The sequence below is a fragment of the Clinocottus analis genome, unplaced genomic scaffold (genome assembly GCF_023055335.1).
Source record: "Clinocottus analis isolate CAN_PGR_092001 unplaced genomic scaffold, fCliAna1.0.p SCAF_22, whole genome shotgun sequence".
Lineage (NCBI taxonomy): Eukaryota > Metazoa > Chordata > Actinopteri > Perciformes > Cottidae > Clinocottus > Clinocottus analis.
The window spans coordinates 9,101,576-9,122,124 of NW_027175954.1; the positions used below are offsets into that span (position 1 = coordinate 9,101,576).

Sequence of the window (20,549 nt, forward strand, 5' to 3'; positions counted from 1 at the left end):
CCTGCGCTTTGCTTATAGGATCCACAAGCAGACCTACAAAGATGCTATTGAAGTGAAAGAGTCAAGTCAATCTGAGCTCACTCACTGGCACGTACGCACGCACACACACAAACACATGTGGGTGTTTCGTCTTGTAACATCTGAGATTCTTCAAATGCGCTTTTAAAAAAAGTTTCTCGCCAACCACATCAGTAGAGGCGCAACTTGTGAAAAGGGCTGCCAAGTGAGACACAAACACACATGCAGCAACACACCTACCTCCAGGTTCTCCTCCATGAGAAGAGTGTCCATCCCTCCTCCTCTTCCTCCTCCTCATTGCGTTTTTATTAAAAACATCAATTGGTGTGATGCTCGCCTGACATCTGTTCAGGGGAAAGTGGTGGAGCATTAATGGGGGATCAATGGAAGAAGAATTACTCGCTCAGGTGGAGGGGTGAAGAGTATAGTTTCGCAGATGTTCCATACAAAGATGTGTGTGCATGCGTGTGTGTGTGTGTGTGTGTGTGTGTGTGTGTGTGTGTGTGTGTGTGTGTGTGTGTGTGTGTGTGTATGTGCGCGCATATAAGCATGTGTTTGAACATGCATGAGTGTTGTGGTATGTGTGAGATAACAGGATCCCAGAGGGAACCCTCTTCCTGGGAGCTTCATCCTTCAGGCGGAAAAGCTTTAGAGGAAACAGTTTATACCTTAAAAATTACAAGCTTGGAAATGTCTACGACTGATAGACAGCAGTGTTCAGGCCAAACCAACACTTTCGTTAGCCTTAATGTGTTGCCCTTGTGAGACAGGATCTCTCTATTGTGTCTTGTGACTGAGCTCCATGGTGGAGTGAGTGCACACATCTTTGCCCATCTGCTGTTTAAATGTTCCTTTTTATCTCTGAGATGTGCTGCCTCAAAGATAAGATGAAATCTGAGATGACTTTGTCGAAATCCTAAACCAAAAGCATGGAGGTGAGAAGCTGAGCTGAGATCTTGAATGTTGTGAATATGCTCAACTCCTGCATCTGTGGTGACAACTGTTGTTGTTCCAGCTCTCCACCTCTAGAGGGCGAATTCAATCAGAGACCCTGTCTCTTCTGAGGATGTGTTCAGGGTCAAAGACTATTTTACTGCAGGCTGGGACCATCAGAAGAGAAGGTGCCAGACAGGAACTATAGAGGTAAAATATGGTATTAGTCTTGTAGAGGGATGGAAGTATCTTTTGGTTTGTACGTGACTTGGCTCCTGTGACTTCCTCGGCTCATCTCTTCACATGCAAAAAGTGCCTTGATGGTTTTGAGAATTTCAGCAATAGTAAAATTATTGCGAGACAGAATGGGAAAGAGAGGAGTGAAAATACACAATGACCTGTTAAAGCTGCTTTCTGACACAATTCCTTCTGGCTCTTTGCCACAATTTCTCACTGCTTCTTTCCACATCTGGCGGTGGAACATAAAGGGGTTTTTGAAGGCAGGAGATACTGTAGGTTACTGGTTGTTCCTCCACCTGCAGGTTGCTACACACACACACACACACACACACACACACACACACACACACACACACACACACACACACACACACACACACAGTAAAACAAGCTTTATCTGGTATGTTAAAAGCACATCCCAGACACAGGAGGGGCATCTTGGATGTTTCCAAAGGCGCTGTTTTAGAGAGACAGCAAGAAAGGTGTGAGAAGGAAAAAATATGTGGCCTTCAACCTCAAAGGAAATGATTTATACAGGACTATAAAGCAAGCCCTCAGGATCAGTGCTTTGCTGTGATTTTTGGAGTAGTGGCCACAGTCAGAATTGCAGACGAGAGACTTACCACAGGCCTAAAAATACTTTTTTTTATATGCAAATGATTTACTCGTTGTATCATAACATGTTAAGCCCTGAGGTACAACAAAAATGCTGTATTACAGTCGTAAAACATTTTCATGTCATCTATGTGTTTGGGGAGTCAGAAGGAAGTCAGCCAGAGAAGTCGAATGCTTGTTGGACAAAACACGTGCAAACTGAGGAAGAAAGAAGAATTTCTTCTGCGTCCAACAAGGAACTCTCATTTGAACAAATGAGAAAAACTTCATCAAATTCCTCCATACTGTAACATTAAGTAGGGTTGAGAAAACATATTTACTTTAAGTTACTCTGTTTTGGATGAACAGACATCTTTACATATAAAAACAATGTCTTAGTGCTTTCTCGCCTCAAGGATGGTGGTTATACCTGGATCCTAATCCTGCCTGACTCCCACTGCTATTATCAATATTATTATTATTAGTTGCATCGCAAATAGTATTGCCAACACCATTACTGCTTTTAATATCTTTTATTGTTCCACTATATCCACTTTTGCTGTTGTATAGGGATCCTCCTCTGTTGCTCTTCCGAAGGTTTCTTCCCTTTTTTCAAGTTTTCCCTGATCTAATGTGAGCTCCGATGTGTGCGCCCGGACTACACAAAATAAATTGAATTTAATTGAAATTGTACCGTATTTTATGATGTTGCTAACATGATTGTGTCTAGATTAAAGTTGTGTCAACAGTTAATAGATAAAACAGCTTTAGAGCATATACTGTGCATTAATGCATATGACATGCTTATGTATCAAAAATAAGCAGTGTTCCTAACTATAATGTGTTTCTGTTTGTGTGTGTCCTTATTGTCATCAGAACTGCAGCAGATGAATTGTGCGAAAAACTCAAACGTGTTAAAAGCTTACATCATCAATGTTCAAAACAAGTTCATCTCTCCATTCTACACTCAAACATAGTTAAGAGTACTTTACAAAGTGCAAAGGTTTGGACCAGCAGTCGACCCGGACAGATCTCAGGGGAAAACACCACAGCAACATTACATAATGTAATTTAATGCAACGGGATGCGCCACCAACAGCTGTGCTTGAAAACAAACTCGGCTCCATGTGACTTTTTCTTTTTCACAGTTGACTCTCTATATGGCTCACATCAAACAACATTGATCTGCTCTGTGACAAAAACAATGGACCACATGATCAGACTTGAAAGGCAATCTGTTCTGATCCACTCCAAGAGAAACACAGACCAAATCCAGAGTACCCTATCAAACAACTAATAATGTGCGTCTGGATATTACTGACCAATACAGTTACAGTTTAAGCCATCCACAACATTTAACATGAAAACCACTAAATAGAAAAACAGCTAAGACATTGAAATGTCCTGGGATTTTATTAATACAGATGGATTATTTAAGTTTTTCTCACAAATGTTTGACTGGTTCCATTAGATATATTTTACACATGAACACACACACACACAAAAGGCAATTATCGAGGTATTTAGGAAAAATTGCTTTCCCTAGCATCAGCCAAAAGATAGAAAAGCTAAGAAGGCCGGCCTCTCTCTCTCATGTCCCTGCCTCTGCGTCTTGCCCTTGAAAAAGAATAGGACGGGCTCAGACAGCCTGGGAAAGGCTAACTACAAGAGGATCCGAGCAGCGCTACATCAAAGGCCACCCCATTCGCACAGCAGCTTACACACACCCACACATACACAAACACTGGCTTACATATTTGGGGTTGCTTTCTCTGAAGTTCATTACAAGTGACAGAACTATTACCCTATTTGAGAGCATGTGTGTGTGTGAATCAACTACAAGAGGGGAGAGTTCAGCTCATAAATAGGCCCAAAAAGTTGGGAAGCTTTGGAACATATCCTGCATTATCTTTAGTTGTTCTGCGTGAAAAGGTTTTATCCACAGAAACAACCCAAAATGGGTCGCCTACAGTAAATAGCTTTCACAAGAAATTGTTTGTGACCGGTGATTTAAGTTCGGGTAACAAAACGGCGAAAATCAAAAGTAGATTGATTATTAGTGGACATCTCCTCCCTCATCCTCTGATCTTTCACTGCAGCCTTATGAGGAGGAAGCTCTCTTTCACAGTCATCTAGTACACTTAATCTGAAAAGGCAATATTAGAACCCTGAGTCGCTGCCAAGACAAATCCAGCCAGCACACACAACTGGCTGTTCTGAATAGTTCCTAGTGCACCGTGTCGAAGAAAGAAAGAGAGGGGGATCTCACATGAGCCAATGGCTGAAGAGTGAGGGAGGAGCGGGCAGATTAACGTGAGAACAGGGGAGGTGTGTATCGTGTGTGGGAGGGACAGATGATGGATACAAGATGTGTGAAGATCCTCAGGCAGGATGAAAGAGTTTGAAGAGTCATATTGAGTTATTGGACTAAGACTTTGAGCATTATGATAATAACAGTGAGTGAGTGAGAGTGGAGGTCATCGTGACATCATTAAAAAAGAGGATTAATGTGTAGTTTCACCTCAAAAGTTAAGGTGGAAATGGACTCTAATCTCCCTGTGGCCCCTTGTTACTTTAATACGCTAAAGGTTTAATTTCAAGGCCGGTTGTGGTTAAAATATTAAATTTGAGTCTAGATAATTGGGAGCTCAATCAGGACCAATCCCATAGTGGTTAAGGTGGACAGAGAAGCTGAATTTGTTGTAAAAGTTGAGCTTGCATTCCTGCATCCACGTGCAGTTGGATGCAACTCATCTCACCACATGTTGGAACCATTACATGATGTCATGGTGGTACAATTTCCCACCAGCGCCTGTATGTGTGAGAGGAAGTGATGTCACAGGCCCAGGCTGAGCTCTCCAGATGGCAGAAGATATTATCTAAAGTGTGTGCGTGTTTGTGTATGTGTGTTTGGGGGAAGAGAGAGAGGGGGCGGGGGGGTAATCAGACATGTCAGTAGATTCACAGATCAGTTGGTATATTTTCAAAACACCACCTTCTCTTTAAGGAGGAGGTTTTCATTCTTTCTCCCCTTAGCGTTTCGATGTGGGTTGTCTTTAAATCCAAATCAGTGGGTCTGTGCTTTTAAAGCTGCTCTGATACACATGTTTTTAAGAGTGGATGAAATGTGAAAGAAGGTGACCTATAGTTCCAAAATCCACAGAGCATTATCAGCCAACAGCACAGTTCCCGTCAGCTCTGAGGTGTGCTGTCAGCTCATTGTCATGATTTTCAATCCACAACTTAAATGCGTAGAAAGCTGTTTTTAATAGTTCCAGGAAACTGTACCCCACCTGTCCAGCACTAAGCATCGGACTGACAAAAACAGAGCTAAAAGGTGACCACATGTAATGATGCTTTGCGTGTAAATAAGCACCGCAACAATAAACAGCCCCCTCTTATTCAATTAGTTGACAAATTATATATATTTTAAGTCTTTTGTGGAATTATTTTGTGTAGAAACTTTGTTTTACACATCTGGTGATTAAGTCAACTAATTGATCAGTCGACAAATTTATATGATTGTTAGTTGACTCAGGATTTCTTCAGTCGAGGCAGCCCTACTGTTATGAGCGCTGCCCCCAAGTGGATGGAAAATAAAGTTAAACAGTTTGTGTTACAGGCCTCTCGTCTATAGTTCCTCTGATGAACACACTCCCTCAACACAAATGATTCACTTGTACTGTCAATAAAACCATACTATTTGAGTAAATGAGTTTTACTGAGAGAAATGGTTTATTTAAATGATAAATATGTAATTACCATGCATGAATACCTAATGTCAGCAATACAGGAATATATATTATGATTCACACTACCACACCTTAATTCATCCTGCAGCTGTAAATGACACACTTTCACGACATCTGATCAAATTATTCCTCCTAAATTTTTTCCTGATATTTTAAAACCGACTTCATGTAGAATACCAATAAACTATTGAATTGTCAAAATCGTGCTACGCATGGGAAGATACAATTATTACTGCCTAAAACCCTGTACATTTACATAATGATTAAGTAAATTGGAACTAAATACTGCCACAACAACTCATGAAACACAACCTCTAAAGTCCCAGGTGTTTATTTGTTTGCATTTCAAACGCATCTCTCTTTGTGTGTAAACTGGTTAAGCGCTTAATCACTGGTTTCAGGGGAAGGAAGAGAGGAAATGGAGTGGGATGGTTGAAGTGGATTATTTTTGCAAGAGGGGAAAAATTGGGGGTAGAAGAAGGAAAAAAGGAGAGGGAGGCTGTGCAGCAATCGATGGTTTATTTCCCCCAGAGCTCCACGGGGATTTGCGCTGAGTGATCTGAAGTGGCGCCACGCTGTGCAAACCTGAGTGCTTTGACTCCACATAAAACCATTCAATCACAGAGCACCATGTTCTACTAAAAAGCCCCTTATGAGATCATTACTAAGGATGAACAAACAGGCACTAATGAAAAAGCCAGAGCACATTGCTTGTGTGAAGGATATGGAAAACAAGACGAAAGTTGGAATCAGAGTTACAGTCACGGATTTATGAGTTTGAATTTTGTCAATTTTCAGACGAGTTTACCGCCACATCGTACCACTGAGTTTGAGAAAATAATCCTGATAATGTCATCTGGATTATTTTGCAATTATCGCACATTGACCTCTGAGATTATGAATTCATAAAGGAATACAAACTGGAAGTGTTGAGTTTAAAATATGTGGATTCATGCCAGATTGGAAGAGTCAATGAAATGCATTGTGGCAATTGTAGCGTGCAGCATTTTGACCCAGACTGGTTCAAAATGTCCAGATATTTTAAAATGTCTGGACATTTTTGGTTCAAAATGTCCATTTTTCTTTTTCTTTGTCTTTTGCAAATCCCCCTCTAATATCAGAAGAAAAAAGAAACATGCACTTTATTAATCCCCTTCTTTTCTGCATTTAACCCATCCTTGATTAAGGAGCAGTGGGCTGCCCTGTGAGGCGCAACCAGGGTTTAGTGTCTCGCTCAGAGACACTTCGACGTGTGAACTACGGGGTGCTACCTTAAGCTCTGTGAAATTGTGATGGGTGTGTTTCATTATTTTCTCACATTTTAGACACCAAAAGATTCATCGACTAATCAAGACAATAATAACAATAATCATCAGTTTCATTATTCCTTTAAAGTAATTGTGAGTTTAGCCTAAGGGGGTTTAACTGTAGCATTCTCTGATATACTGTGTATTTAAGCGTTACATCAATGAAGCCTCATGTGCAGTCTTCAACATTTGTAAAGAAATAATCCATTTGTTGTTGGGAAACTGTCACTATTGTCAGATTCATCCCTACTTGAGAGGCAGGCTGGACACTGGCAACATCAAACACACCAGGGGAGTCGTTACAAATGAGCCTCAACGGCTCCCGACCAACACAAAGTTTTTCTTTCTTTTTGTGGCTCTCGGGACCGAAGAACATGACACCCAAAACGGTCATATTGACAGTTCTTCCTGTTAGGATAATGATGCAATCCATCAAACAGAAGCGGTAACAAAGGGCAGCCCCTATGCAAAGTGATATCTCTGTCTTTTAGGCCCCCATAATACAGCACTTGTTCCTAGTGCACAACACTCACGTTTCTGAACTCCTGGCTCACTTCACACATTGACTTAACTAACGAGCGCAATGTCGGTTCAAAAAGCGCCTGTTTAGACGCCGAGCGAGCTGTACTCAGGATGCCGTTTGGGGTGTAGGAGTCCCCTCTCGATACAATACTCATTGTGTTCATAACCCACTACTATGTCCTATATTTCTAAAGCTCGCAATCAACAATGCACTTTCACGGTTGGCTTGCATTGCAGCTGCCTTCTTGCAATAACACAAGATCGCATAAAAATCCATCTTGTCAGGCTGCAAGTAATGTGTTTTGTGTCTAGACCACCATTGTCAAGTGAACTTCTGTCCACTACCGATGTGGTTTATGTGTGTGTGACGCCACGACGTGGACAGGTGACTGTTCATACAAAACTACAATGGCAGCCCCTCCAGAGTTCAGTATGGATGCTGCAAGCATCAGTTGTATCAGAGAGAGTAAAGAGTATTGTTTAACTGAAAGAAGAACAACAATTAAGGTTTTTTATGAATGGAATAGATGTCTTCACTCTTCTCCAGACTCACTTTGGTAAGATTTTGATCATCCAGAGACTCCTTCTATTTTAGTCCGATGACTTTTTCGTCATACTCAAGTAGACAGTGGCTGCTCAGGAGGCATCTTAACTCAATCTGCATTCTGCTTTTCATGTTTGAGTTGAAATAGTTTCTGATATCCAGGATTACATGAACAATTCTTTCATCTTTCCTAATAGCATTAGGTCTGTCCCAGAATAACCAGAGAACAAACAGGAACATAAATTGTTATAAGTCAGCCGCCAGTTGTCGTGGGCAGGTGACAAAAAATGTCTCCGCGCTTGAACAACATTACTTGTGAAGAGCATTGAAAGCTCTACACATGTCACCGGTGGATTAAGTAGCCATGCCATGCACAAAGTCCTGCTGTTGCAGACGTAAGAGGGGTGGAACCACATGAAACGGCCAGCAACAGCAGCAGAAACTGTATCACAGGTCTGCCAGTAAAGGGTTCTTGGTCAGTGTACAGTGTGCCCTGTTTTAGAGCCACATGCACAGATGAAAAGCTTAGAAACATTAAAGGGGTTGACCACCTGTCCCAGTCCTCTCTCAGCCCTGAATGAGACCACAGGGAGATCCTCGTCCTCCAGCACACCACCTGCTACCGCTACCTCCCTTTAATGTTGGGCAACTCTTTAAAGAGCCCACAATGACACTTTGTAAGAGTGCCCAGTTCAGCATGCAGAGTTCTTGCAAATCCATGCCACACTGTGTCTCGCCTTAAAATACAAAGTAATGAAGAGTTTACAATTTCAGAATTTTTGTGTTTAGTTCCCCATTTTAATCTCAGTGGAATATTAGACTTTGTTCAAACTGTTTCTAAATGACAAGAAAAAATACAAATGAAGGGAAATATTTGATCATGGTTTTAGTTGTTTTTCATACCTCGCCTTGAGTCATCATTTTAAAGTTTAAAGGGTATTTAGTATTTCTTCTTTGTCACAAGAACATATTCCCTGGTAATTAACAAATTACATATTTTCTATATTAAAAACTAGCAAAAACAGACTGAGCACAATGCCAACATTTTATCACATTTCATTTGCAGAGTTTTGTTAATCTCAGTTGCCTTTACTACAAATTGTGGTCTTTTGAGTTTCTGGTTTCTGTTTTTGGTTTCCACCAGTCCCTTAGGAAAACATTGAGTCTTTAAGTTGAATGACTTGTGTTTCGTTGTGTTTTCTTTGTCTTCTAACATCTTCGGACCATGTTGGAAATGAGTCTTTTCCCTTCAGTACGTTGTTCTTTGGATATTTTGGTTTCTTTGTCTGAATGAAAATCATCATTGTTGTCGTTGCCGTCGTCATCATCATGGATGAAGGATATTTTTTTTATCCCCAAGCGCCAATTTGTCATAAAGCCAGAAGTAACGGCATACCATCAGAACAAATATGATCAATAGATGTTGTATAAAATCACATGCACTTAATTAAAAGGCCAATAAACAGCTGGGACAATTAGTTCTGAAATCTTTTGGTTGTGATCAGATTGTCTTTGCAGCCAGAAAAGAAGCAGTCTTGTTTACAATATGTTGCACACTTTCTCAATCTATTTCTGTATTTAAGGGTGAGTACATGTACCAGATGACAAAGAAGATCGTGAGGACTGACTAAATAAAGCAGGAATTAAACATTTTCATGAAGGTATTGTCAACATCAAAACTTGAGGCTGAAGCAGCGTCCACATGAAGCTCAAAGATCAGCTTGTCACCAGTTACATTGCCGAGATGTTGGTACTGCTGCACAAACTCAACAGCCTCATCATCAATCACCACAACAAAGATGACTATGCTCTCTGAAATCTATTGCCATCTCTTCAGTTTTGACACATCTGGCATTTTAATTGCTAAAAGCTCTCCTCTGTCCACCAGCAGAAAACCAAAACAATGTGCTGAAAGTTTCCGAAGGGCTGAGGGAAACTGTGGAATCGAGTGATAATTATGTGCAGATTTTTCACTCCAAGCGACCCTCTCCATAATACATATAATCCTTTGATTTATTTTTCATCTAAAAATATTGATTGCAGTTGATTTTAACTTCAATTGAAACAAACTGTGGCTGTGACTAATATTTATGATTTACTTTATGATTACTGGATGACTTGTATGATTTACTACAGCACTTGCAGTAAGCATATGCCACGTACAAGTGGCCAAATACTTTAGTTTTTGGAAAATGCTTGTTTGAATGTGGGTTGAACCTTCAGTGAGTGGATGACACAAAGCGCGTAGAATGAGATGAAGATAAAATGTCCGTTGTGCAACTGCAGTCGTTAGATAAGTCAGGTCTGTAAGAAGAAACAAAAACTGAAGACAAAGCATGTTTCATACAAAGATCAGCCTCCCTCTCTGACTCTGTCTGCCTCTCTTTGCTCAAGGCAAACCTTTTCATCTTGTGTACCCACCCAAACAGCCATCCATGACACTCATGAGTCCATTTAAATCCAATGGAATAATAAAGACCGCGAGTAGCAGCTGATCTCGCCAGTCGAAGAAAATTACAGTAATAACGAGCAGCGTTGATTATATAAAATGTCTGATGGATCAGCATATGCCCTTTGATGGAAGTTTATCAAACTGAACACAGCACAGTGCTAACAGGAAAAAGAGAGAAAAAGAAAATAGTTTTATGCCAAGTTGTACTCAGTGTTAAATTTAATGATACAAGTCAGAAAGGCTGAGTTACATCAAAGGCCACTTTAAACAGTGGGTTGTTTTTTTCTGCTCAAATAAAAGACAAGCTGTCATCATCATTAAACTTGGCAACAGATTGTTTTCTCTCTGCTTTGGATACAGAAAAAAAGGTTTATCTAGCCTCCATTTCTCCCACTGCCATGTAGGTCAGTGTCAGTGAATCAGATGTAACATATATTAGGAGAAAAAATGCAGAGCGGCAGCCAGACCCAGACTGGCCATCTGGCAATTTTGGCCCACGTCTGAGGAGACTTTTGAGCCATTACTCACAGAAATGATTTGATGATAGATATTTGTAAAATACTGTCGTATGAATGCGAGGGGGGTGTTTCTCTGAGCACCTTCACAGTGTTTTATTGTGAAATCAAACCACTTGGGGTGTGCTCAGAACAAATTGCAGTCTTGGATCAAATATTTGTTGTTTTTTTTTTAGGTTTGCTTTGGAGACAACATATCACATGTGCAACAAATAACAAACTCCTGATGAATTTAGATTAGTACTACTGGTTTTTAAAAAAAGAAGCTAAAAACGATTATTATGACATGCGTAATGTCTTTAAGAGTGGTGTGCTATTTTAACGCCTTCATGAGGTTGGTTCTTGAAGTTTGTGTACCCATGATAATGATGATGTAAGTCCAATATTCACTATGTGTTTAGCTCTGTTTTGGTCTCAACTAACTCCCGAGAGAGACATCAGGGTCTTCAGTTGCTAAATGTTATATAACTTTTAGGCGAACAGAAGATCCAGGTGATAATTCTAATTGTTAATATATACATTTTTTAAGTAAAGCACTCACATGAAAATGTATCGTTAAAAAAGCAAAATCGGAAGTGAAATTCTTCGTATGTATTTGGGTGCACATACTCACACACAGGCTTGGTCCAGTCTTGGCTGTGTGATTTATACTTTTCCATTGTGATGATTCCTCTGCTGGAGGTGCACCTGTGAACCCGGTTCAGATCATCAAAGGAAGTGCCACCCGTTCCCATTCTTGTTCCTCGGGTCTTACAATTAAATATAAGAAGATCAGGTTAAGTGATCAAAGACCCTTGGTTCTGGGGCTTAAATGTTGCTCTATTTCATCAAAGGCCAGCAGTCTTTTTAACCTCCACTACCTCTAGGTAACATTAAACTAGCACGTAATGGACCTTTGCCTTTCCTGTAAATACTGTACGGGTCTCCTTCAATGGGAACCAATGTGAAAGAGGATATATTGACACCAAATTGCAGCTTCTTTTTTTACATTCCTCATACGACCGACAACAAAGGCACCTGTCTCTTTAATCTGCAAAAAAACAATACAAACAGACTTCAAAGGAATATCCGCTGACACTTGGTTTCCCTCCAACCAAAGTGTTTATCAGACAGGCATATATCAGGCCAGTCTGGGGCATTGTGTTGCCAGTAACCCACTTCCTCCAGCCCCTGGGTAATTGTCACGACATGTGTCCTTCTAAACCACAACTTGGGAGCTATTAGTATTAGCTTCCTGTTGATGACTAATGTATTCGCATGGTGCTTTGAAGCCCTCGGTTCAACAGAACAGCAGTTAAAGGCATTTGTTTTGTGTTCCTCAGATGGTTAATTAATCAGATATAAATGGAAAAAGGGAACTCTTTGATGCAAATTATCTTTCACGACATAATCTCATGAACAGTTTGAGGTTTTGTTGAAGGCCAACAAAGGACAGCACACAGGCATGCTCTCAGACAGGACAAGGTACAAACATTGTACTGAGGCCTCCCGTGGCGCATCAGGGATACTGTGTGGCACTTAGGATGAAGTCATCCTCAAAATGGCAAACAATTACCAAATATTTCAAGGAAAAGACTTTAGGTTATAACCAGTTAATCAGGTATTCAAGTGCTCATGTGCTTCTCCATCTCTGGGTGTTTTCTTAATGTCTCTGGTCTACTGTACCAAACTGCACGCCAGCTGGACTAGATGGAAAGGAAAATGAGGCTTCCTTCTCTATGCCTGTCTCATCCATTGTTCTCTGTGTGAGAGACAGAGTAAAGGTCAAACAATATGCATTGACAGACTCCTAAGCATAAGGCGAGCATGTGTTGCCATACTGTGAAACTCAAGCCTTTCGAGCATGCACAGCAGCCACATCCCCATCGTCCTCTGCCTGCATTAGAGCAGCGAGTGATCGCTGCGCCTCTCACACAAGAAGTACTGATCGCACTGACAGGCCCGAGTGGCCTGTGCCTCATGATGTTCACTTTGTTTGCTTCAGCAGCTTAATTTTCAAAATCTTTTCAAAAATGTTCAATCCAACAACCAGGACCAATTCATGCAGTGATTGGCTAGCGTTATTTTCTTCCCCACTCTAACACAACATACTTTCTCAGATTGTTCACCATAATACAATTTGTATGGTTCATCGCAAAGGCAGGCTTTTTACAAATGCAATGACATGTATAAAGACTTTTGACATTACGTAAGAACTGGTTTGTCTTACAGCTTCTTGAGAGAGAGACACTGAACTCCTTCAAGCTTGAGCAGCCTTGTCACTAACTGTGCACACAAATCTCTGTGGGAGTACAAGCAAAAAGAGATTCATGTCTATCAAAACATATGTTTACATCAATGATGACAATAGATGATCAATTTAGCATTTGACCGAATAAGCATCTAAAGAACTCCATATGGTGCACACCCCTCCTCTGCACAAATGAGCACCATATTTCCCTCTGAGAATTAATATTTTTCAACATGAAACATACCTTTCCTTTTCTTTTTGCTATATCGTCATTGCTGACCTCTACGACATTTTTTCTGTTTCCTTCTCAGTATCTGCTGCCAGCTGGCTGTGAACCCAAGCAGTGCGCTGTGTATCGGTAAATATTCCATACAGCTCTTTGGCCACACTTTTCACTGACAGTAAATCTTGTGACTTCACAGCACTAATCAGAAATCCTTTGAAGCTCCACTGATCTCACTTTGTAGTCGACAACAAATAACATTCACTTTTATTACTTGCTGGACATTTTGTATTTTTCCCCCTAATCCTTTCAAGTTTGTCCTCAGCAGAATTGTATGTGTTATGATCCGTCTCTTGCTCCCTCCCTTTGCCTCATCCCTCTCTTTTTCTATCTAATCCCAGTCGAAAGGGAGTTGGACACTCATTCCAAAAGTTGGATTTGTAAATAGCTTGAACCATATCTAAAGGAGAGACAGAATTAGCAAGAAAACACCAAGTCAGAGCAGAGAAAGGAAAAGAGATAAATACCATATTGTTCAACATTCGCGCACAGACATAATCTAATGCATATCCCATACAAAAGGTAATGGAAGACGGTAATCTACATTTTCAAAGTAAATTCCCACCCTTAAGTTTTGTTTATTCTGTTTCTCGAATAGGGTAAGGTAAAGGTACTGAGATTGCTTTTAGTACCATTATGAAATCCTAAACATGAACATGAAACGGAGAGTTATGCATCCAATGTGGGAAGACCCATCGTGACCATCTCAGCACCTTCATAGTAATTTATACTAAACTTCATACATTAAAGCCATCTCTTTTAAATGTGGGCGACGTGTCCTGCCTGCTTCTCCAGGAGACGCCAGCAAGGCACCATGGTACGATTAGGGAGCTGGCAAACAATACCAGGGCCCCGTGCCATCTCCAGCTGCTTCCTCAGCACAAAGGCCCTCACTGAAGTGGATTGCACTTATTTATTCCTCCTTTATAAGGCTGACATGAAAGACAGAGCTGTTTATGTCTGTTTATTATGACTTGGTTTCGCAACGGGAACCTTAAGGAAGACTCCCTCAGAGAGTCAAAGGCTGGTTTGTGTTTGAAGCTGGACCCAAGTAGTCTTGAATGCTGGGATCAGCTGGTCGCTCTGGGTTCATTAATTCTGCTGACATCCAGGCATGATGTAGCATGACCTCAGCTTCTCCTCAGCAGTCGCGCATGGCCAGACCTACCTCCACATTGCTGTGTCAGCGCTAAAGAAAGGACTGGCTGCACATATGTTCTGGTGTATGGGAGAAAAACGCTCTGGCTTGTTTGTATTTCTTGAAACCACAGTTTTGGGCAGCACAAGAAACAGGATGCAGCCGCGGTCCCTTTACAAACTAGTTAGTGGAAAGGAGCATGGAACAGGCTCCCTTCTCCGTCTCTTCTTCTCCACAGATTTGAACATTATGAAGGCTAATGGGACGGTGGCACACTGAGTTCTCAGGACCTGAAAGTGACGACGCGTCTGCCATTGTTGCATCAAGTACCTCCACACTCACTCTGAACACTTGGCCCCATCCCATGTGCAGCCCTGTGGGGAATGGCAAAGCCTCACGTCCGCTGCCGATTAGGGAGAGAGATTAAGGCCTGCCAAGAGAGACCGGGCCATGGTGGAGGTGTGGGTACTGGTAGAGATAGAATGAATAAAAAACGAGTTCAAACCACATTAGGCCTGCTGGGCTTATCCACCATCAGCTCCATAGTGGTTGGAGCTTCCTGATAAAGATGCAAGGAGTCATGTTGGGAAGAAGGAGGGGGAAAAAAAAAACGTTGGACCATTAAGTTTACATAGGTTTCAACCCTGACCACCAATTGCTCGCATGCTATCCAAACTCAGCTCGCCTTTTGCTTCTTTTACCTTCATCTCATATCTCGCCCGATGTGATGGCCGCTTTGATTCTAGAGTCATGCTGGTGCTTTAAGCTCTTAACCAGCCAAAAGAGATATTTCTGTTCTCATTGTAATTTACAGTATGACATCCCTCTGCACATATTCATTCCCTGATGAGAGAAAACTGTCTGATACATTTATCTATTAGACATACTACAGACATTTTCTTTTGGTTAAAATGTATGTTTTATTGGATGAATTCGATGCAGTATGACTAATGTCACTGAATAACACGTATCACCAGCGGGCACAGTGAGCATGCAGAGTAGGGTACCTTTCCAGGTAATGCCTTTGTTGGCACAACTGAGATGGACCAATCAAACATCCATTGATCAGTTTTTGGCTTTGCACATCCAAATCATTTCAGGTTTGTCATTTTTAGTGTACTGCTGAATTGGATGCTTATGTCTTTATCCTCTTTCTTTGTTTCACTCTAGAAACACCGGAGCTTTACTGAAAGGCACTGACAAGTTGAAGTGGCAGATATATAGATATATTAAAAGATTTCAGATGATGGGTATAGCTTGGCTATGTTTTTAATATGTGGGCCTGCTTTAAGATGTGATTATGTCGTATAAAATATCCCCAAAAATCCCAGATATCTTCCAGTAATTATAATTCTCCTCTCCACTTCCAGTCAGTCTCATTTTGAATCAGGAGCAGCTCCACCATCTAGTGGTTACATCTGAAACACATTGGCTTTCTTCAAAACGCACCGACCTCCTTCGCAATGCAACAGAACATAAAATAGTACTCATGTTGCTTCTATGGTAACACAAATAACTCCAAGCCAATCATTTGAAGTTCATCTATACTGCTGTAATGATGCTAATAAGGCTAATGACAAAGAGGATCCTCAGTTCTCCTTTCATGTCAGCCACGGAACAAGAACAACATCTCCCTTCCTTAGGATAGCATTGAATGGATTTGGGCTTCAGAGAGTTTCTCAAATCGCTTTGAAAATCGAGGTTTTCTTTTTTCTTTTTTTTTCGTGAGAGAGGAGGCGACTGGAGCAAGTGAGAGAAAGCGGGAAAAAGATTGTTTGGAGTCAGAAACACATTTCAAAGGCTTCCCCAAAAAACAGCCTGCAAAATCTGAGATGAAACCAGCTAATAAAGCGCCACACGGCAATAAATAATGCAACAAGAGGAAACAACATGAAAGATCTTTTCATCTCCGTATGGTGAGAAAAAGGGGAAGGAAGCAATGAAAATGTTTGTACGCTCAGTTCTGTAGTCAATACGCTAGATTGTTGGACTTTCCTTTGAAACTTTGGGACATTCAGTCAAGAGCAGAACTGTGTTTCTGGTTTCTGGTCTTGATAGCGTGATTAATTAATGTTGCAAAAAAAATGTAAAGGTAAAACAAGCTTCAATAAAGCTGGAGACATGCAGAACGTTTTGACCTTTGACCCTTGCCTTCTGTTTCTTCTGTAGATCAAGCACAAACTGGTCTTTAACCAGTTTCTCTTCTGAGACAATTTTCTCTCAATATTAGATTACATTAGTTTAGATATTCCTTAATTAGTCCCGCATTGGAAAAATGTCAGGATTAAAGCAGCAAATTGGATAAAATGCACACAAGAGCCACAATAAAAAATCAAAACAATATGTCGAAAACTTTGAGTTGAATTAGTTTTGCTTTTATTTTGCCTTTTTTTTCCCATCAATCCACGTAAATACAATACTATAGTTTCCCTGGTTTTACCCCAACTGCAGCCCATCTCCCTCCTCGAGTTGAACATGTAGAGCCAATTCTTATGACTCAGAACAATCAAGAGGCCAGAAATTCCCCATGCGCCCAACCAAAATAGTTCCATCCACCAGCTGACAGCCAAGGACAGAGATCAAACCGACCACAAGCAGGGGCGGCGAAACAAGAGCAACAAAAGGGTTTCCTCTCCTAATCTCTGTTAAATTAGAGTGGACGTGCGTGGTGGTGTGGGCTTCCTGGACAGGATAAAGGGGCTTGGGTTGTGACTGGAAGTGAACTGTGTGGTTATGATGTTATAATTAAAGGCAGCATTGAGAGTGAACAAGTGCTAAAGCTGCATTTAAGACTAAAGTGTGAGTGTGTGATGATGAAAGTGAGACAGAGACAAAAAGAGAGCGAGGGAGCAGCCGTACAGTTGTCTAACATTGACATCTTGTGGTCAGATGTGGAAACTCAGCTATTAACCTTAGAATTTGACCATAAAAGGCAGCAGACCCTCTGTTACATTTCTATTTCCTTAGAGAACTGCTGTCATTAGAGAACTAATTAAATTACACTGTATTATGATGTCAAATGTCTAATATTGTCATAAAGTATAATACTTTGCTTTAAAACACTGGACATGTTCCCATGTGCACCTGTCCTGTATTGTGAGCATCCATACAACTCTGGGCACACACATTGTCAGCATAAGAGTCTTTGCATATTCAAGTCCTAGCAGTTGGGACTGTGCTGCAGTGTGAGGGAATAACCGACAGCTTTGGATATGAGCATGTTGGTGTACAGAGGTACCTACACAAAGAGGTGTTCAATCACATAATGAGTAATTAAATCTGCATGCACTGTCTAATAATGGACTTAAACATCCTGACTGCATAGTTAGCTATAATCATGGCTGGCCACCATGTTCCCATTGCGTATAATGCACACAGCACAGAGACCCAGGAACCACACCGCTCCATACTGGAATACCTGTCACTAGTTTGTGGTAATTTGATGGAAAGCAACTTTATGTCACCATTTGATGACACATGAATAACTGACAGATTTTTAGGGCTAAAGGACAGTTTCACTGTTTGTTAATTAAGCCTGGAACATTGTATTAGGCCTACATTTGTAGATAATGTGGAGTGGCAGTAACACGTTGACGCCAGGAGGAGGCGGCAGAGCCCAAATAAATCTATCTATCTATCTATCTATCTATCTATCTATCTATCTATCTATCTATCTATCTATCTATCTATCTATAGTTTTGTGGTGCTTTTATTTTATTTTGAAGGCGAGAAATAGTCAAAACTATTTGACTATTGTCAAATATGTCTGTCTATCTGTCTATATGTCTGTCTATCTATCTATCTATCTATCTATCTATCTATCTATCTATCTATCTATCTATCTATCTAACTATACATTGACAATGTATATAACTATAATGATTGAATATATATATATATATATATATATATATATATATATATATATATATATATATATATATATATATATATATATATATATATACTGATTCCGATCATTAGTAAAGCTTGCTGTGATGTAGGCTCGCGCATTGTCAATCGGTTATCAATCACTCAGAGCTCGAGAGATGCAGGTGTGTAAACAACCGTGAGCTCGTACAGTTTTTTTTGTTTGCGAGGTTCCCCGTCATCATTATTAAAACTTTATGCGAACGTGTGTTATGTGTCAGAGAGAGAGAGGGAGAGAGGGAGAGGGGGAGAGAGAGAGAGAGAGAGAGAGAGAGAGAGAGAGAGAGAGAGAGAGAGAGAGAGAGAGAGAGAGAGAGAGAGAGAGAGAGAGATTACAGTCGCTTAAACCGCGTGCGCCTACCCCGTCTGCATCTCTCGCGCTCACCTGCACTGGACTTTATGAAACGCACTTTAACGGGGTTGTCGAGCTGTTCCGCGCGCTGCCTACGGTCCAGGTGAAAATATGGATTAATTGACTTGTTTCTGTCCCAGGAAGGTGCGGCTTTTCGAAGTTGTTCTACATCCAGGACGGTCGTGGCGGTTCGCCCTGCGCTCAGGAGGCGGATTAGAGAGGAGACACCGTCTACCCGGTAAAGTCTTTACGCCTAACTAGTTCGTCATCATACAGCCAACGAGACTGGATAACAACAAGACGCATGTATATTTGCCTTTAGTGCCCAACTGCAAGCTAGCAAAGCAAATGACGGTGTTTTTGGCTCGACAAACTGACAGATCAATTGGTATCAATTAATACGAGGGGGAAAAGCCCCAAAAGAATGTTTACAATTATTCCACCAGCTCACTGATATCCGGCTTATACAAAGTGGAAAAGACATCAAGCTTGACAGGTTCAGTTGTCCAATTGATGCCCTAAATGTTGCCATTTAAATCTCAACATGTATAATTGAAACCGTGCTAATTAAGCTAATTGTAATGCTCAACCTAACCCGTGAACGTTACACCCACTTTCTGCCAAAAGTGTCTCACAGCTAGGAGAGGGCGCCAGGTGGAAGTTACCACTCAACCACGAGTCTCTCTGTTTTAAGTCCACCCTCAGGCATGTGATGGAGGTCGGAAGCAGGTGGATGAGGGATGTTTAAGCTTCGACTCTCGGACGTGAATAGTGTAGAAAGGGAGGTGGTTGGTCCTAATGCTCTGGATGTCTCACTTCAGTCAGATGAGATACGAACAGACCGAGGCATCCCCCGCTCCTTTCAAAGCAAATGACTCAGTCATTTTCCATATTCAACTACTGCTAAAAAATTGATGACTAGACTAACGGTGCATAGTCTGTTTGAAATAAAAAATGTGTTGCTATAAATGCATCGCTGCAACCAGAAACATGCACACACAAACATCCGTATGTGCACACATACATTACTATATGCATTTTACACATTTTTACAGCCATGATTTTGCCCAAGGTATTCTGCTGCATCATGCCTCATCCTCATGAAACAAGGCTGTGTTGATGCCCTCGTAACATGCTAAATGAGTGGAACAGTCTGCTGTATGTGGCTTGACTTCATGTGCATGTTGTATGTGCCCATCTCCTATTGGTGTGTACTGTACCGGTGTCTGTGTTTCATGAAGAGACATGAATACAAAGCCAGCAATGACACTTAGTGCAGAATTGAAACAGAAGAAGAAGAATATGAGGCCGACTGTGTTCTGAAGCATTTACTAATTTATGATTTTATTTTTAGGTTCGGCTACATTTTTGATGCTTCGAATTTGTCAAGTTTAATACTGAGCGAAAACTCTGGGTGTGTCTGTCAACTTCTTTGTATGTGACTGCATGCACTCAAATGTACAGTACACACACACACACACACGCACACACACACACACAGAAATCCCTACACACATACAGATGATGTATAGAGATACTCATAAGGCTCCTTAGTACTGCATTATTCATAATAATAGTAAAGTTGATTCATAAGACCAACGTTTCCTAAAGTGCCTGACATGAAACTGTGCACTGTTGTGCTTACCTGATCCTTCAGCTTCCTCTTCATTGTCTAAGCCTCAAAGCTTTACACCCAACAGTAAAATAAGGAGCGTAGTCAAATGCTGTCTCTAAACCAA

General features: G+C 40.9%; 2 protein-coding genes across 2 annotated transcripts in view; one reads left to right on the top strand and one right to left on the bottom strand.

Annotated features, from left to right (window-relative positions):
- Window positions 1-20,549, bottom strand: part of ccdc40 (coiled-coil domain 40 molecular ruler complex subunit) — a 313,416-nt gene that overhangs the window by 201,926 nt on the left and 90,941 nt on the right. The window lies entirely within an intron of this gene.
- The window catches only part of LOC137793280 (uncharacterized), a 35,625-nt gene continuing 34,067 nt past the window's right edge, over window positions 18,992-20,549 (top strand). Inside the window, exon 1 of the mRNA XM_068589347.1 lies at window positions 18,992-19,048. The gene's annotated coding sequence lies outside the window, so the exon portion shown is untranslated. The remainder of the gene's footprint in view (window positions 19,049-20,549) is intronic.